Genomic DNA, 17570 nt, shown 5'->3' on the forward strand with positions numbered 1-17570 from the left:
ACATCTGCAAAGACCCTTCTGCCATGTGAGAGAGCATATTATTAGGTTACAGGGATTAGTGACATAATTGGGGCCATTCTACTGACACATCCTTCAATGACACCATCAGTACAGCTTATAAAAGACTGCATTTCAGGCACAATGGAGAAACACTGGCCATTCCCTGAGATGCGGATTCAGCAAGTTTGTGGTGGAGCCCAGGGATCTGAAAAGCTTGCGTGTCTCATTTGATTCTGTAAGAGGCTTTGTCTATACCCCAGCGCCAAGGCATCTAGAGAGATCACGGGAGAATTGAGTGCTTGTGGGAATACTTGGAGAGAATAGAGGAGACGCAGACTGAGATAGGATAACTGTTAAGAAAAATGCCATCTGATTAAAAATGAAGGCGCCACGAAGGACCTCACTCTGCCACGGATTCAGCTATACCTTTAGTTAAATTCCTGGAGGTACAAATTGTGAAGCGTTCCCCGGTGGAACAGGCTGACAGCAGAGGTCCACAGCAGGATGTGTATCGGGACAGATTCTGAAGAAGGACTGTTTGTGGTGGACAGAAGTGAAGGTGACAGAAGCAGTGTTTGGGGGTCAGGTGCACCTTGGTTTGCATTCAGATAGATTTCCTTGAAAAGAATAGTTCATGTTTGTTTACCAAAGCTGACTTTTGATATAAAAGGTAAACATCTATGTCTAAACTTATTTTTTTAATTAGCATATGTCTTAAATGTCAGATGCCATAAACGTTTCTTGATAACAGTATGTTAATGGTTCCTAATAATTTAATACAGTCAAAAAAATTATGAAAAAGAACTTTGTGGAAAGATGTTTCTTAAAGGTTTTTGGTCCAGGTTTTATATTTGCTAAATATCTAGAAGAAGAAGTTTTAGCTGACTAAACAAAAAGAAGGATTTTCAGTGTATGAGAGAAAAATAAAATGTAAATTGTATAATTGTGTATTTGGTATGACCTTGAGATGAATGCAAACATTACCACAGTATTGTGTGTGTTGTGGTATTTATGTACATTATATGGTGTGGATTTATATGCATTTATTACACTTGGGATATTTCTAATCAAATGAAGAACTATGTCGATTACAATAAATCATTTTTTTGTGAAGTTGATTCTAACCACTTGTCCTTTAATAGAGAACTTCCAGAAATAGAGAAGGTTATTATATAATAACCTTTGGCCACCTTTCCGTATCCTGTGGGATTGCACACGGCAGAAACATTTAATTTCTCTCCATGTCTGGACTTGGTATCTTTATATATCTGATCAAGCTCATCTCACTATTAGGAGCGACCATTAAACTGAGACAGGAACATTTATCTGTGCAGAAGTCTCTATTCACTTGATGTAGATACTGAATAAAGAAGGTAAAAGGAGTTTAAAAGTCGCCCTGAAGTTACAGGCGTGTAATTAACATACATATATAAATATGTAAATATTATAAAAACATATAATGTTAAGTTAATATTTGTATATAGAGAGACAGATGTAGAGAGAGAAAGAGACACATTTCCTAGTGTCCAATGTTGAGGAATTCCAAACTGGACATTTGGAAAGAAGAGACAGTTCAGGAGATGAGCAAATCCTTTTGCATGGACCACTGTATTAAATAAATTTATCTATCATGTAACAGAGTCCTAGTAAAAGGTAAAACAATTAGCACCGGTTCATGGATGCGGAAATGGCCCAGAGCATGAAGCGCTCTTCAGCAAGCAGCTCAGGCAGCCTGAGGAGAGAGAGGCATGAGGGTAAGCAAAGCAGAAAAAACACAGAACAAAGACAAAGTAGAAGCTTATTTCTATGTTGAGTATGTGTGGATGTATTTTAGGAAGTTCTGTATTATTTATTACTGTTACTATTGTTATCCGGATGAAATTGAAAGAATGCCAGGCTTAGAGTGGACAATTTGGGCTTAAGGTCAGCTAGCCCGCTGGTCAGCTGGGCAGGCTTGGGCAAGTTACAGATACACTCTGAGAACTAGATGAAATGATGTGAGAAACATGCCGTCCACAGTGCCTGGTCTATAAAGGGACTGTAAACATCAGTGCTTCATTGTACAAACCATTGCTCCTGTCTGCGTTCCCTACTCATAGTTCAGTAACTCCTAATGTCGTCCTGATCTTCCAAGCTTCAGCTTCTTTCGGCTCCTCAAAGTGAGCTCTCCTTCATGAAACACAAACCGAGGCAAGGTCTGCCTGTCGGGAAAGGTCACTGTGTTTGGCAGGATGAGTGCCATTAGCAGCGGTTCACTGAAGTCCAGGGGGAGGAAGCGGACAACTTCCTTGCCAGGCAGGATGAGCGAGGACGCCTCTGGAGCCCTGATAGCAACTGTATTCCTTCTGTGAATTGGCTGAGCCTCCTCCTGTGGTGGGGAGGACCAGGGCCCAGCCCCAGCTTCACCATCTAGTTTAATTTGACCGCGGTCAAGTTATGCAGCTTCAAGCTTGGCTTTCTTTATATGTGAAGCGGAGGCAATAACACACCTGTTAGTGTAGGCACTAAATGGGGGAGTCCACATAAAACTCCTACACACTCACACTGTTCGACACAGCGCGGCCACTCTGAGCAGGGCCGGTTGCTGACGGCCTCCTCCAACCCAACGCCGTCCAGGCTCATTCTGCTACCTCAGCTCCAACTGTCCTTCAAGATGGGCATGATCATCCCTGTGGTCAAGATGAAGAAAATGAGACTCAGGAAACTTAAAGCCAAAACAAATCCCAATTTGCCCGACTAGAAAATCACCTTGGACCCAAACATGCATCACCCTTGGTACTGTGTGTGGAATATCCCACTCCCTCACCTTGAGGGTTATGTAAAAGTCCCCACCCTGTTAAGCTCAGGTGTGCCCATGACACATGGCTTCGACCTGTGAGCTGCAAGTGGAAGCAGGTGTCACCTGTACCCAGAAGCTTTGAGAACCTGTGCAGGCTTCCTCCTCGTCTGCCTGGGTACAGAGGGAGGGCAGGCAAGACACGGGGATCCAGACCCACAGCTAATGCCCCTTCCTGCAAAGCAAGCTTCCCTCAGATCGAATCACATTAAAAGCCTGTTGTCTTTACCATTTAGTATCAAGAAATGATTAATCAATCATGTCCAGGTACCAATAATCCTCTGCTTATTTAATTTGCAAAGCTTCTATGCTTAGTATTTAGTGATTAGGATGAAGTGAAGTTTCCATGTAACATAAATATTTGTTGTAATACTAAAATTGTGTTAGCAAATTTTTCTTCCTTAGGCAGTGAACAGTGAATAAAGCTAAATGTGAATTTAATTATTCAGGATAAGGCACAATTCCATAGATTTAGCTTCAGAAACTGTTGAAATTTGTTGTTATGATTATATATCTGAGATAAATTAGTTTCTGAGTCTTTATTTTCAGAAAGCCAAACTCAGAAATGAAATTAGGTGTGGATAATTCATATTCAGTACATTCCAGTTTTAATGTAACTGAATCATGATGCATTGAAGCCTGGTAACAGTATTGGCCAATTTACAGGGCAAACTAATCAGATAATCTGATAACCCACAAAATAATCCTATGAAGGACTCAACATTTAAAATGATGGAGACACTATATGTAATGATTAAAGGTAACAGGCCAGGAGAAAATGATCCTATATAAAATGACTAGTCACATGCAAAAAAAATGACTATTCATCCTTGCTATGTTTAGGATGGGTCTCCTAACATAATTTGTAAACTATAAATTAACACAAAAGGAACTAGTAGTTTTTTACATCACAGTGTAAATCAAAAGATTCCGATACCAACTGCATCACCTACGAAAGGAACAGGAAAGGGCTTATAATTTTTTTTATTTGGTTTATTGCATGATGACTCTGTGTTCCTCCTACAACTGCTATATGGGGCACTTAGGACGCAATGGTATGAAAGTAAAGTAGAAAAAGAAGCAAAGAAAATATTAATTTTTGTTCAGCAATATAAAACATGAAACAATAGAAACACTTGAAATATAAACAATGAAATATATTATAAACACAAGAGTATACAGCATTCTGAAATACATGAGCCAGCGTTTCAAATAAACATGCAAAAGTGACGGTTAGGTGTGCTAGAAAGGTGTGTCTAATACTGTAGAATATTACACTCACTTTATATTTAATTTGATATTACAGAAATGAAATTTGCGCTGAAGAGGAAAGCAAGAACCATACTGATACTCCAAGATCTTCCTAGCTCCTCAGAAAGGTTAGTGAAACTATTAAGCATTCTTTGAAGTGGAGGAGATTAAGGAGACAGCTCATTGAGGGGAATAAATCTCTACCTGGAACAGAGGTCTGCAGTGGGGGCTGGAAAGCTATTTGAACAAAAGTCATAGCATTTGAGATAAGAAAGGGATGAGCAGCAAAGGAACCTAAGGCCCTCTCTTTCAGAATAAAATTCGTGGAAATTTATTCTCCCATAGTCTATCTATAAGTGCAATTCCTGAGACCTTTCCGATTCAGCAGTCTAATAAAATGACTCTGGCATCGCATGTCATTTGCTCCATGTTAATTCCACTTATCTGTCATCCCCTCTGCATCAGTCAACAAATATTTACCGAGAAGCTGTCATCTGCCTGGGACTGTGATGGTGCAGGACAGAGAGATGGCAGGGACACCACACCTCTCCTCAACAAAGCTTCCTAGCAACAAGGATACCCTGTGCCCTCAGGATCCCAGAGGCAGCACTGAGCTGCTAAGCGCCTGCCTTGGAATCTGACGTAGGAGACCCAGCCCTCAGGTGGGGCTTGCTGAGGCGCTGCCCCGCCTCCGCGCAGTTCTGTGGGCTCCTCAGAACACTGTTGTGTACACGCTGTTTTGTGCAAAGAGCCATGTGAGGAAGTGACTGGGACCGTGAGTCAGTTTTTACCAACGACTAACAGGGACCTGGGATTTTAGGCATTTTACTCTTCATAAGAGATTTAACCACAGAGCTGAGCAAGCCAAGTATGTTTCTTGATAACCATTTCATTACACGCCTCCTGCATGTGATTTAATTCCAGGCTCTGCTGGGCAGTGGTGGAAATTTTAAACGTCTGACGTGTTTTTTGTTTTTTGTTTTGGGGGGTTTTTTGGGGTTTTTTTGTTTTCTTTTTTCTTCCCCCCCCCCCCACCGCCACTTTCCCCCCTTGGTGTCCATACATTTGTTCTCTACATCTGTGTCTCTATTTCTGCCCTGCAAACCGGTTCATCTGTACCATTTTTCTAGGTTCCACATACATGCGTTAATATACGATATTTGTTTTTCTCTTTCTGACTTACTTCACTCTGTATGACAGACTCTAGATCTATCCACGTGTTTTGATGTGGAAGATCTCAGTGACCAAATTAGTTTTATTACCTGATCCAAGTCATGTCAATTCAGTCGATAAATATGTGCCAGGGTCCATTAATATACAGATAGATGATAGAAATAGATAGATGATAGATAGATATAGATAGATAGATAATAGACAGATATAGATAGATGATAGATATAGATAGATAGATGATCGATAGATATAGATAGATGGTAGATAAACAGATATAGATAATAGGTAGATAGATAGATATCAATAGATAGATAGGAGATAGATAGATCGATAGATAGACAGGTTGATTCATTGATAGAGAGATATGAGAGAGAGACAGAGAAACAGAGGGAGGAAGGGCATCCATAGCTTCCATATGGATTAGAGGGAATTCCGTTTATTTTTGAGGGTGTGCTATGACTACACTGAAGAATCTAAGTTTATCCATATATTTTATTTCTTTTTTTAAAACTATGAGGCAAATACATTAACAGTGGTCACTTCTGGGTTGTGGATATTCAGCTGTTTGCATCTCTTTAGCATCTCTTTCACCTTTTTTGCATAGTTAACAAACATCTTACAATTTTTAAACAAATCTGTTGATTTTCCACAACAATTTTGCTTTTCCATATTTACTTGCAGTTGAAATCGTTTCATCTGCCACATATAAAGAGCTTTTCTAGGAAGAATGTTTGTGAAGAGTTTTCCTTTCCTGTCATGTCAGTTTACCCCAGAAGCTCTCTGCATCAGGAATTGTATGAGGAAAGATTCAATCATAGGGAGGGATGTGGATAAGGATAAATATGAGACTCAGTTAAGAGAAACAATTACCTTAACAGTACTTGTATTTACTCATTGGGGTTCAACATATACAACCAAGTAAACAAACTGGGAACAGAGAGTTATAATAATATGAGACTACTCAGATGGGATAGGCTAGGACAAGAGTGGAAGTGGGCTGAACCCTACAAACTACATGATGGAATAGAAGTCTTTCCTGGTCAGGTTCAGTGCATATGATGACTTTCAGAAAAGAATCTTTTGAGAATGCAGATCATGTAAAAATTTTAATGTGATAAATTAATGAAATTGACACATAGAATGGACCAGCAATGGATGTATTCTGTTTCTACCAAAGCGTTCTTTAGTTAAAATTTAATCTGAGAAAAGGACAAAACCTCCACATACCTAGAGTCTAATTCTGAAGTCTGGCATGAGTTTGAGAGAGTGTCACCTCAGTTCTTCACTCCACCTGTAAGGAAGGAGAGACACAGAGAGGCCGCCTCATGGTTCTCCTCTGGCTACTTCCTGGCTCGCAAGGTCTGCTGAGCCTCGCAAGACCCCAGCCAGGGCACATCTGTTGCCTTGACTGCCTGTTTGGTTCTCTGCTTGTGTCTGTGCCGCAAGGGACCAAGAAATAAGCTGAGGAGGACCTGGAGGGGCACAGAAGCTGAGGCTTTAACTCACTAGAATGTTTTGGTGCTTTATGAGTTTACTGTTTTGAAAACATTTATGTAAGACTGGCCCAGGGTGCTGAGGCTACAGGTGCCAATTTTATGAATCAGATCAATTTCTCACTTGTTAGCTGCAGTTGTATATACATTTCCCCCTAAAGACACGGTAGCCTCCAACTTTATTAGTAAACATGAAACATTGGAGAATCAGGTTCTTTGTGAGAATGGCCAAGTGTTTTAACCCAGCAGTGAACGTTGCTTGTGTACAGACACACTCATTCCCCATGAGTCAGCTACTTAGGAATCCATGCAAGGTAGTTTGATTTGTTTGCTCCATTTTGTTTAGATGTTTAGCTTTTGCCAAGAAGCCAGGGGATACTTCTATCAGAAAGGCAGAATAGCAGAGTGATTAAGCGTTCTGTAATCAGACTTGGCTCCCAGTGTATGCTCTATTAGACTTAAGAGTTAGATGCCCTTGGCAACAAACTTACACTTCATAGCTTTAGTTTTCTCATATGTAAAATGAGTAGGAAGATATTCTCTATCCCATATGGTCATCATGCCTGATTCATAGTAATCAAGAACCCAATATATGTTAATTTGGGGCATGAGAGTAGCAACAAAAAATGGTTGTGTAAGCAGTGGTCCTACTTACTGTGAGTAACAGGAGGAGAAAGTCAATGTGAAGGGCGTAAGACGTGGTTGAATTGAGCACTCCTGGGGAGAAAAGTCACCATCCTGTGAACACTCTCTAGTCTGTCCATAGAAACAGTTTATTAGCCCAACTCCTCCCAATACAGGTATCATGAAAACTCATGGCCATTGTTGTGATAAAAGCAGAGAAGAGGAAAACCATGTGATTTAAAAGGACAACTTCAGAGGCTTCTACCTGAGCAGTGGTTTAACTGATCTACTTGATAGATGACAGTTTAAGGTGTAGTGAAGATATTTGAGTAGGAAATACGAGCGAACCTCTCTACCCACCTGTACTTCCAGAAATGATCTCAAAGGAAATGACAACAGCAGTCCAAAAAGACTAAACGTGGGTGTTTCCATAAGAGGAACATGAAGAAGGGAGAGTGGTGATAAATTGGATACAAGAGTCTCTGATGGACTAGACACCCAGTGGAATCATCAGAGGTTTGTAACAGGAATGACTGAAAAGCAATCTGAGAGGAAGAGAGGTTTGGACAGTGAGTTTAGATGAGGAGGATTGTCAGGGAGTAGCAGGACCCGAGACTTTCTTTGCGGCCTGTGTAAGCAGGATGGGTGAGGCGGCCACTGAGATGTTCACCCTTAGAAGCCGGGGTCTCCAAGCACTGAGATCACACAGAGCAGTAGCTACACTTAGGTTGGGGAAAAGACTATGGACCAAGGGCCAACGTCTTTGATGAATGAGGGTCTACATCATGCAGACAATAGAGAGAGGATAGGATGAAAAGTCTGGCTTTACGAAGAGGGGAATTGTAAAGACACATGCTCTTTTTGGACACTGACACATACTGAACATGTAAAGCCACTAACTGGTTTCAGTTCCTAGAGAGCTTCAAGAGTAGAGTTAGATTTGAGCTAAGACACGAAGGTGATACGTGTGCTCTGATGAGAGCTTGTGAATACAATACGGAGGGTGCTGGTTGTGGAGTGATTGTTCTAGAGGATGTCGTGAAAAACCTCAGGGAGTCTGGGAAGCACATAGGGGCATGTGGGCTCAGGGAAGTGGAAAGCGTTGTGAGTACCGCAGAATAGGAGCATGCAGATTGCTGAACAGATTTACATTACCTGTGAGTGAGGCTCATGCCTGTTTTCTCCAGTATTAGGAATACGTTGTGTCCGCCATATGATGTAAGACCACCTGACCTGTCCTTCCTCTGACTGAAGACCTCCGGACTTGCCCTCAGTCTTATTTGAGAGTCAGGGTATAAACACATTTGATCATACAGATAAACATGCGACAGTATCCTGAGTTTATTTTAGATTATGTTTTGCTGAGCTGATAAGTTATGCGGAAGTGGAGGTAAGAAATGACATCATCAAGCCCACTCCTGAGCTTCCATGTCTTCATGAGTGAGGTCCTGCTGCAGGCAGGCGGCACCGAGGGTAGAGCCCCTGAAATCTCTAAGCCAGCCACACTGCGGTCCCAGGCTGTCTGGTCTCCGAAGGAAGAATCTATACATTTCATTTGGTCTTTGGAATAACCTTTTTTGAATATAAACAATTTTCTTGGAAACTATTTTCCCCAAAGGGCTCTGTCTAAACACCACAGCTGGTTCCATCCATGCAACGTGTTCAGCATAAGCCCAAAGTCCTCTGTCCTAAAAAATTCTACGGTTTACCATGCTTTCATGTTGATTTCCCATTTATTTGGATATTCTACCCACAATGTGCTGACATCATTCTACTACTGAAATCCATAGTTAGGATGGTTCCAAAGCCTCAGATCAAAATGTGCAGTTAGGAGTGATGTCATCATGGAAGATTAAGAGTTTCTACTGTCTGCCCCCCAATTTAGATGATCACCTGTGGACTCGAGAGCCTTCCTGAAGTCCAGGGGTCCAGCAGAGAAGTTCACACACCTTTGGAGCAAAAAAAAAAATAGGAGCAGATGCAATGAAGAGGGACCAGGAGCGGTCTGGCTTTGCCCAAGTGGCACTGCCAAGGGCCATGATTTCTCCTTTTGGGGGACAGTGAGGTTGTGCAACAGTGCCGGCCTCCCAGCTGCACAGGACCTTGTCACAGAGGCCCATGTCTCTCTCTCCCCATCCAGAGTACTGAAAGTCAATGAAATCAGGAAAACAGTACACAAAATAGAGCAAAACCCTAACCTGGAATACAGTGTTGTTTTGTTTGTGCCTCAATCTTCTGAAAAGAGGAACAGTAGAAACATGGAATGCTCCGGAATAAGACAGGTCTTCTGTGTCTGGATGTGAGACCAGACCGGTTCTGCTTGAACAATTTGGGGAAAAACATCATGTGACAAAAGATGTTGGCTGAAACATAACTCCTGACTCTGCTTATTGAAAGACAATCCCGTGGAGGAAACACCAGGCTCATCCCTGTGGCCAGAGGGCAGACTTGACCTGCCTCGGTGACCACAGACTCCGCTCTTATTAAACTCCCAGTCATCCCTCATCTGCTTTTGCACCGGTTTGAGGAGCTGAGTTAAGACTGAGACCTGCTCACAGCCACACACCTTAGGGAATCAGAGGGAGAGAGGATGCCGCTTATGCTGTTATTATTATTGTTATACTTGTTATGAAAGAAATACAAGGTCTGTCAGAGTATCGTTCTGCTCACTCTCCTGCCTCTGATGGGAAAGCCTGAGTGCCCTGTCTGTACCCACATACTTGAGTAAGTGCACATTCACGGGAGTAACTGTGTCTGTGGGAGAAAAAGCTTGGGCTACGGTATGTATGTAGAATATTAAGAAAGTATCAAGTGGCAAAACTTTTGAGTCAAGATGCCTCCTTTCAGGAACTGCGAAATCTCAGGCCAGTTTCAGGAAGGGGGGCAGAAATCCAAGTGACACTCAGCGTCCTGCTTCAGATTTGATGACTCAGATATTCACAGGCCTGTGTTTTGATGAGTCGCTAGCAAGAGGAGCCCTGCATCTACAAACGTCCAGCCCCTCAGAGGGATTGGCCATCGCGGACACATTGCTAACCAGCACTTACACGTGGTTGGTCAGCACTGGGGAGTGGAATGTGCCATTTTTGTTCAAAAAGAAGGAACCACCACCTTTGAAGATGCCACCACCCGGTTAGCTCATGCAAGTTCACGGTGTTCTGTCTACTCCCTTTCCAAAGGAGCACCGCATTCTGCACTGACAAAGAGGCCTTCCTGGTTTGCTGCGCCAGCCGATTTTTTCTCTTTTTTAACCGTTAGCAGGGAGGGTGTCCTTGCGGTGCCAGCCATAGCATCCAGGGCTGTAATTTTTCCAAATCATTGGTTTTGTTTAGCAGAATGGAGTTGGCTGTCCACAGCGATCCCGACAACAGAATGGGGGATGTTTAGACTGCAAAGTAATTAGGAGACTCTCAGAGGAAATCCCACACGAAGCTGATCTCCTGTGAGAGCCAAGCCAGTGTCTCAGAACTGGGTTGCACAGAAACGCTTCTCAGCTTTCAGCTTGGATCTGCTCTCTTGTCTGTTCCTGGAGGGCCACGGTGCCCTGAGTGGTTCCCTGGCCGCTTGCCCCGTTGGCCCCCGTCCTTGGGTCCTGAGGAGGGGAGCTGGCCAGCACCCCGCTGTGCCTTATTAGGACTGTGGCTCCCAAAGTCAACACTATTCATTCTGGCACACGCGCCTCCCCTTCAGAGATCGACTTTTTCTGCTTGTCAAATTCCTGCTGATCCTTCAAGATCCAATTCAAGTATCACCTATGTCATAAAGTTACCCAGTTCCGCCAAAGAGGTCCTTGGTCACGAATTTCCTTTATACAGAATCTGCAGGCGCATTGATCCTGGATGTCCAGCCTCCAGAACAGTGAGGGATCAGTGTTGGTTGTTTATCAGCTGCCCTGTCTGTGGTGTCCTGTTAGAATGTCCTGAATGGGCCAAGGCAGGGGTCGCACTCTGTTCTTTCAACTCTATGTTGTCTAAACCCAGACCTCTGATGAGAGAGACTGCTGGTCTCTGATCTCTCACGAGGTTGTAACACGATCTCCTTCGTAGAAGAAGGCAGTTGGCAGCTGATAAAGGAGTGAAAACCAGGTCTGAGTGTGAGGCCAAGCAGTCGCCCACGTGCTTTCTGGTGCCCAGTCCCTTTCTCGTCTCTCCCAGTGGACAAGGGGACCCTGGATGTGGCCAAGAGGTGTGTGTGGACACAGACGAGTCTCCACACTTACGACTCTATGCCTCGTAGATAATTGTAAGATTGCTGAAGTGACAAAGGTCTTCCGTACCTGAATAAAGTCTGCATGGGTCCTTCTGCCCGCCCCCCCAAACAAAAATAATAATGGATTGCCTAGTATGGTTCACCCATGTAAAAAAATCACACTGCCATTTTTCTTACTGTTATATTTATTAAGATATGATAAATATCACTTAAACAGATATTATTTTAAAAGATCCCAGAGTTGACAGAAATAGCAGTAGCTACTGTTCATTAAGCATCTTCTGTGCATAAGCCACTGTGCTAGGAACTTGAGAGATATTTTCTCAAATCTTCCCAATAGCCTGTTATGGTAATTATTGTTATGCTCTATTTATAGAAGAGCACTCTGAGCATGATGGATTAAGTGAAGAGCTGAAATTCAAACTTGCTTCTTCCAGGTTTAAAGCCAGTGTCACACCTGGATAACTTTCCTTGCCATGTTTCTGGGGAGCAAGGTTAACCCCAGGGGAAGTTGGCAGCTTTCCATAAAGTTGAAGAAGCCGGACACACGACATGCCTCGCTGTGGGAGGATTGACGTCCACCTTGAGGGGCGACAGCTTCCAAGACGCGGACTCCGGTGGCCTTGCACTGGTAAGGGGCCACAGGGTCCTCAAGTTCCTTGTTCTGCAGATGTGTGAGCAGATAGATGCTCCGTCGACGTGGAATGCGTGCGTGCCTGCTTCTAACATAAGGAGAAACAATGCTGCAAGGCGGGAGGTGGGGAGCAGCGGTTCTCTGACTTTGCCCGAGTGTGAGGAATCGTGACTGTGGGCCAGGAAAGCAGCCCCCTGGCGCGGGGTGTGTGTACTCAGCACTTGTCTCCCGGCTGACCTGGGACCACTGCTCCTGCTTTGGCTCATTGGAGTAGCTGTATTTTACTTAGGGAGATATGAGGTTATTCCTAAATAATTCAGGGCTACTGGGAGGGCGAAAGCAATTGTGAGAATATTACATTTGCATTAGACGTATTAAGTGCAACCAGACTGTCAAGGGTTCTCTCACGGGTTGGATTCTGCAGGCTCTTAGGGTTGGTGGCAGTCGTCAGCACGGGGCGTGATAAATCGTTGAAGTTGAAAGTGGAGAAGTAAGTATTACAAGATACTCAGGGATTCCACAGACAAATAAACTCCGGTAAAAGATGTTGGCTCATGAAAAGTATTTTATGCAAAAGGACTCTGAATAAAAGTAGGAAAAGGGTGAAAATCAGTCACCCTTACTGAAATATATGGGAAAAGTCATTCGTTTAAGTCCATTATCAAAAGTATCTAAAAACCCCGTTGGACAGGAAGAGTTCAGTCCATCTATTGCTTTGTCCCCGGAGACAGTGCCAGTAAGAGCAAAAGAAAACGTTCTCTTTTTTACAGTCAGAGAAGGAAGAGGTGTTAAGGTAAGTTTTCCTATTGTTACCATGAGACTGTGACCCGGGAGCCTCTTTCAAGCCTGAATCCAGGTTCAGTATCTTTACATTCAGTTACTTGTTCAGGGGTGGGGGACCTACTGAATAAAAACACTGGTTAAGCTGAGATGATATTCTGGGCTTCTTCTGCTAAAATGTGACATTGCTTAGATGTTTTAGGGTTTTCTCTTAGGGCATGTGAAAATGGCTGATGCTATGGAATTACAGAAGGGCGGAGGCGTATTGCACATCTTAATTAGTTCAATCAAACTGGATACAGGAGTGACCCTGGACAGGCTCGCTGCCACCAGCCACCTCACTAGTTTCCACCACATGCATCTTCCTCTCTTTGCAATCCATGTACCACATTATAGTGAGAGTTTTCAGTTTCTTTTTTATCAGCTTGTTAGACACGTGACAAATGGTAAAATGCACTCTTTTTAAGGGTACAGGTTAATGAGCTTCGACAAATGTATTTACAGACCTTTTAACCACAACCACAAACAAGACGTAACATTTCTGTCACCCTAGATGTTCCTTTATTCAGCTTTGCAGTCAATCCCCTCCCCGCTCCCAGCCCCTGATTAACACTGGTCTGATTCCTCTCCCTATAATTTCGCCTTTTTCGGAACAACCTGTAACTGAAATCATACCAATGTAACCTCCAGCATCTGGTTCCTTTAACTTAGCATGGACCTTCTGAGATGCATCAGTGCTGTTGTGTGAATCACGTGATGTCCATGCTGGGTCTTGTTCTATTACAGGTGCATCGTCATCTGTTTATCTGTTCAAAACTTGGTGGGCATTGTTTTCTTTTCCCCATCTATTGGTGATTATGATTAAACATTCATGCACATGTGTGTCCTTAGTTTTCATTTCACTTGAGTAGATACCTATAGTGGGCCTTATGATAAGTATATGTTTAATTCTATAAGAAACTGCCAAACTGCTTTCAAAATGGGTTGTACTATCTTGCATTTACATCAGCAATGTATGTTCTGTAGTATTTTTTCTTGTAATTTTTTTTATGGTTTTGCTTTCAGAGTAGTTGTATTCTCACCAAATGAGTTGAAATGTGTTCTCTCCTCTTTTATCTTCTGGAAGACTTTGTGTTGAATGGCTATTATTTCTTCCAAAAATTATTTGTTAGATTTTACCAGGGAAGACATCTGAAACGGGAATTTTCTTTCTTTAGTGGAATCATGGTGATTCTGGTCATCTGTCTCTTCTTGGGTGAGACTGCATACTTTCTATTTAATCTATCAAATATATTGCCTTGAAGTTTCTTAATATTCTTTTATCTTTTTAATGCCATTAAGGTCTATGGTGAGCTCACTCTTCTACTCCTAATATTGGAAACTTGCGTCCTTTTTTTTCTTGATCACTCTAGCTAGACTTTTAATAATCTTCTTAATCTTCTCAAAAGGTCAGTTTTGGTTTCACTGATTTTCTCTAATTTTCTGTTTTCTACTTCACTGATTTTTGCTCTTTATAATTTCCCTTTTCCATTTTCTTGGTATTTAATTAACTTTTCTTTTTCTATTTTCAAAATTTGGAAACTTATACCACTGATTTGAGACCATGTTTTATTTTCTAATATAAGCATTTCTTGAATTAAAGCCCTCTCCAGGCACTACTTTAGATGCATCTCACCCAGTTTGATGAATTCTGCTTCATTTGTATTCAATTAAGATGTACTATAACTTCCCTGAGATTTCTTCTTTGGCTATTGGATTATGTAAAAGAATGTTGTTTAATTTCCAAATATTTGGATATTGTCAAGATACCTCTGTGTTCCTGACATTTTTAGTTTAATTCTGTTGTGTTTTGTTGCGTTCAGAGAACACACTTAGTATAATTTCAGTGCCTTTACATGTGGTGATATTTGTTCTATGGCCAAGAGGACCATATCTTGACAAATGCTTCATGTGCACTTCACAGCCATGTGATTCCTCTGCTCTTGCGTGGAGTATCCTACAAAATGTCAGCTAGGTAAAGTCAGCATGTTGGTATTGTTCAGGGCTCTGGGCTCTCATTTCTGTGTGTCTATTTATTCTATCAATTACTAAGAAAGAGGTGTTCAACCCTCCAAAAGTAATTTTGGATTTGCCTATTTCCCTTTTCAGTTCTGTCAGATTTATCTTGAACCTTTGTGATTAGTTCCATGCACATTAATTCTTCTTGATGAATTATCTATTTTTATATAATAAAAAAGTCTCTCTTTATGTGGTAATATTCCTTGCTATATGGCCTACTTGGATGTTAAAAATTAATTAATTAATGTTAACACGGTCATTTGCTTATACATACATATTTAATGCCTATGCATTAGTTATACATATTTAAGTCTTTAAAAAATAGTCATAATTTTAATACCATTTTCAAATACATAATAAAATACATAAATACAAATATATAGTTAATGCCAATTTTAGAGCAGTTTCTGATTTGAATATAAAACTGACAACTTTGAATAACTTAAGAACTATATCAAGGTACACATTAAGATTAAATGTTCTTCTACTTGATTCTTCTTTAATAAATCTTCCTGCTTTTCACCCAAACCAAGTCATGTATCAGCAAATAAGTAATGGAAGATTGTTTCTGCACCATAATTATTTGAGAAATTTATAACTAAGAGACTATTTAATCAGTTAAAAATCAAACTTGCAATGGTAGACCTGAAGGGATTCAGAAAATAATCACTATAGCATCAAATAAATCTGAATTCTGAAAATACGTTTGGGATTCAGACAGCCTATTTGTTGGTTATTTAGTCTGTTTGAATATTAATTAGTGTATGTCCTTACATTTATGCTACCTGTAAAACTTATAAAACTGCCTTTATTTCTCTCAGAAGCTGGATTTGAGATTGATATTCATTTTCCCTCTAAACATGTTGATGTTCCTCTTGACTCTTATTTCTGCATGTTCCTGGGATTGATGTGTGAAGCTGTCTCTCCTTCCTGAAAGGATAAGGCCTAATCAGTCATCCCAGCCAGTGGTAACTCTCAGGCTGCCAGGCTCTGGTTTGCACTGTCCAGTCATGCAGTCTAGACCTGTTAGGACCCAGAATCCTGTTACTGTTCCCCATGTGCTCACACTCAGGGGCCGTGGCCAGTGAAGACAGAGGACTACTGCTGCATGGCTAGAGTAATGTGGTCCTAAAAGAGGCCCCCACCGGCTTGTCGTTGTGACTGAAGCTCTTATAACAGCCACACATTGACCATTGCCTGAGAAGATGAATGTACCCCGACATGCTGGCAGGGCTGCTTTCCAGGCACTCCTGAGGCCCGCTTTTACCTGGTCTGTCGGGGCCTAAGGAGAGGCAGGTTTGCTGATCTGGAGTGGAGGTCAGTGGAATAACCTGAACTCCAGGACGGAACACGCCATCAGAAGAGAAGAACTTGCCGAGTGGATGGAAAGAAACTTGAAAGCAGAGGACACATGCGGGAAGGGTACATGAGAAGAAGGAAAATTTTAAAAAATAAAAGCCTGATAGTTCACGGTTTTGCCCCAGATCTTTTCTGCCTAAACCAGTTTGACTCTTACCAGTGCCTGCCTATAGGTAAATAGCTTCAAACCACAGCGCCCCAGTCTGCATATTGGCAAGGGGCTTACAGAGGCCCTTGTCCAGTGCCCCCGATGTTTAAACCCTTCACAGAGTCCTGCTCTGTGGGGCCAGCCTCTGTCCATGCCCGACTCCTAGACCTTGCACCAGCCCACGCAGGGTTTCACCCTCAGACAGCTCTGACGAGGGGCAGCGTCTTCATAGGGATCCAAAATCTGCCTGCTCTGACGTCAGCGTGTAGGTTTTAGTGGACAGTGGAGGCCAGATAGAAGGGGTCGCCCTCCTCTTCCAGAGGTCAGCCCTTCATATGCTTGGAACACTTATTGCACCTCCACCAGTTCTCCGCGCACCACCCCCCATGTTCCCAGTTCTTTCAACACTCACTCACAAGACGTTCACCCTTCCAGCTACTATTTTAAAAATCCCACCTTGTCTATGTCCTTATTAATGTATGACGTTGACAACTAAACAAACGTATTTCTCTATTGTCTGGAAAAGGCGGAGGAAAGGGGAAATCAGTCTTTCCCTAAACTATGCTTCCAGAAAAATCAGCGTTTATTTTTGGGGTCACCGCACACCATCACATCAGAGCAGGTGATAAACACGATTAGCTCTCCCTGTATTTTCAGAAGGAGAACTCTGGAGACAAAGCGTTCCATCTGCTTCAGAAAGGTTACATGCACAGAGGAGGAAGAAAACATCCAGAACTGAAGATACCCTTTTATTTTTGTACTCCTACATTTTTTTAAATGTTTGTTTGTTTGTTTGTTTATTTTTTTAAATAAATAAATTTATTTATTTTTGGCTGTGTTTGGTCTTCATTGCTGCACGTGGGCTTTCTCCAGTTGCGGCGAGTTGGGGCTACTCTTCGTTGCGGTGCGCAGGCTTCTCATTGCAGTGGCTTCTCTTGTTGCGGAGCACGGGCTCTAGGTGCACAGGCTTCAGTAGTTGTGGCACGCGGTCTTGGTAGTTGTGGC

The 17570-nt window shown here is 42.2% G+C and overlaps 1 long non-coding RNA gene across 1 annotated transcript in view; it reads left to right on the forward strand.

Annotated features, from left to right (window-relative positions):
- The window catches only part of LOC133084879 (uncharacterized), a 57663-nt gene extending 45480 nt beyond the window's left edge, over positions 1–12183 (forward strand). Inside the window, exons 3-4 of the long non-coding RNA XR_009699483.1 lie at positions 4143–4215; positions 12024–12183. This is a non-coding gene — a long non-coding RNA (uncharacterized LOC133084879). The remainder of the gene's footprint in view (positions 1–4142; positions 4216–12023) is intronic.
- The last annotated feature ends 5387 nt before the right edge of the window (positions 12184–17570 follow it).

The sequence above is a fragment of the Eubalaena glacialis genome, chromosome 2 (assembly GCF_028564815.1).
Source record: "Eubalaena glacialis isolate mEubGla1 chromosome 2, mEubGla1.1.hap2.+ XY, whole genome shotgun sequence".
NCBI lineage: Eukaryota > Metazoa > Chordata > Mammalia > Artiodactyla > Balaenidae > Eubalaena > Eubalaena glacialis.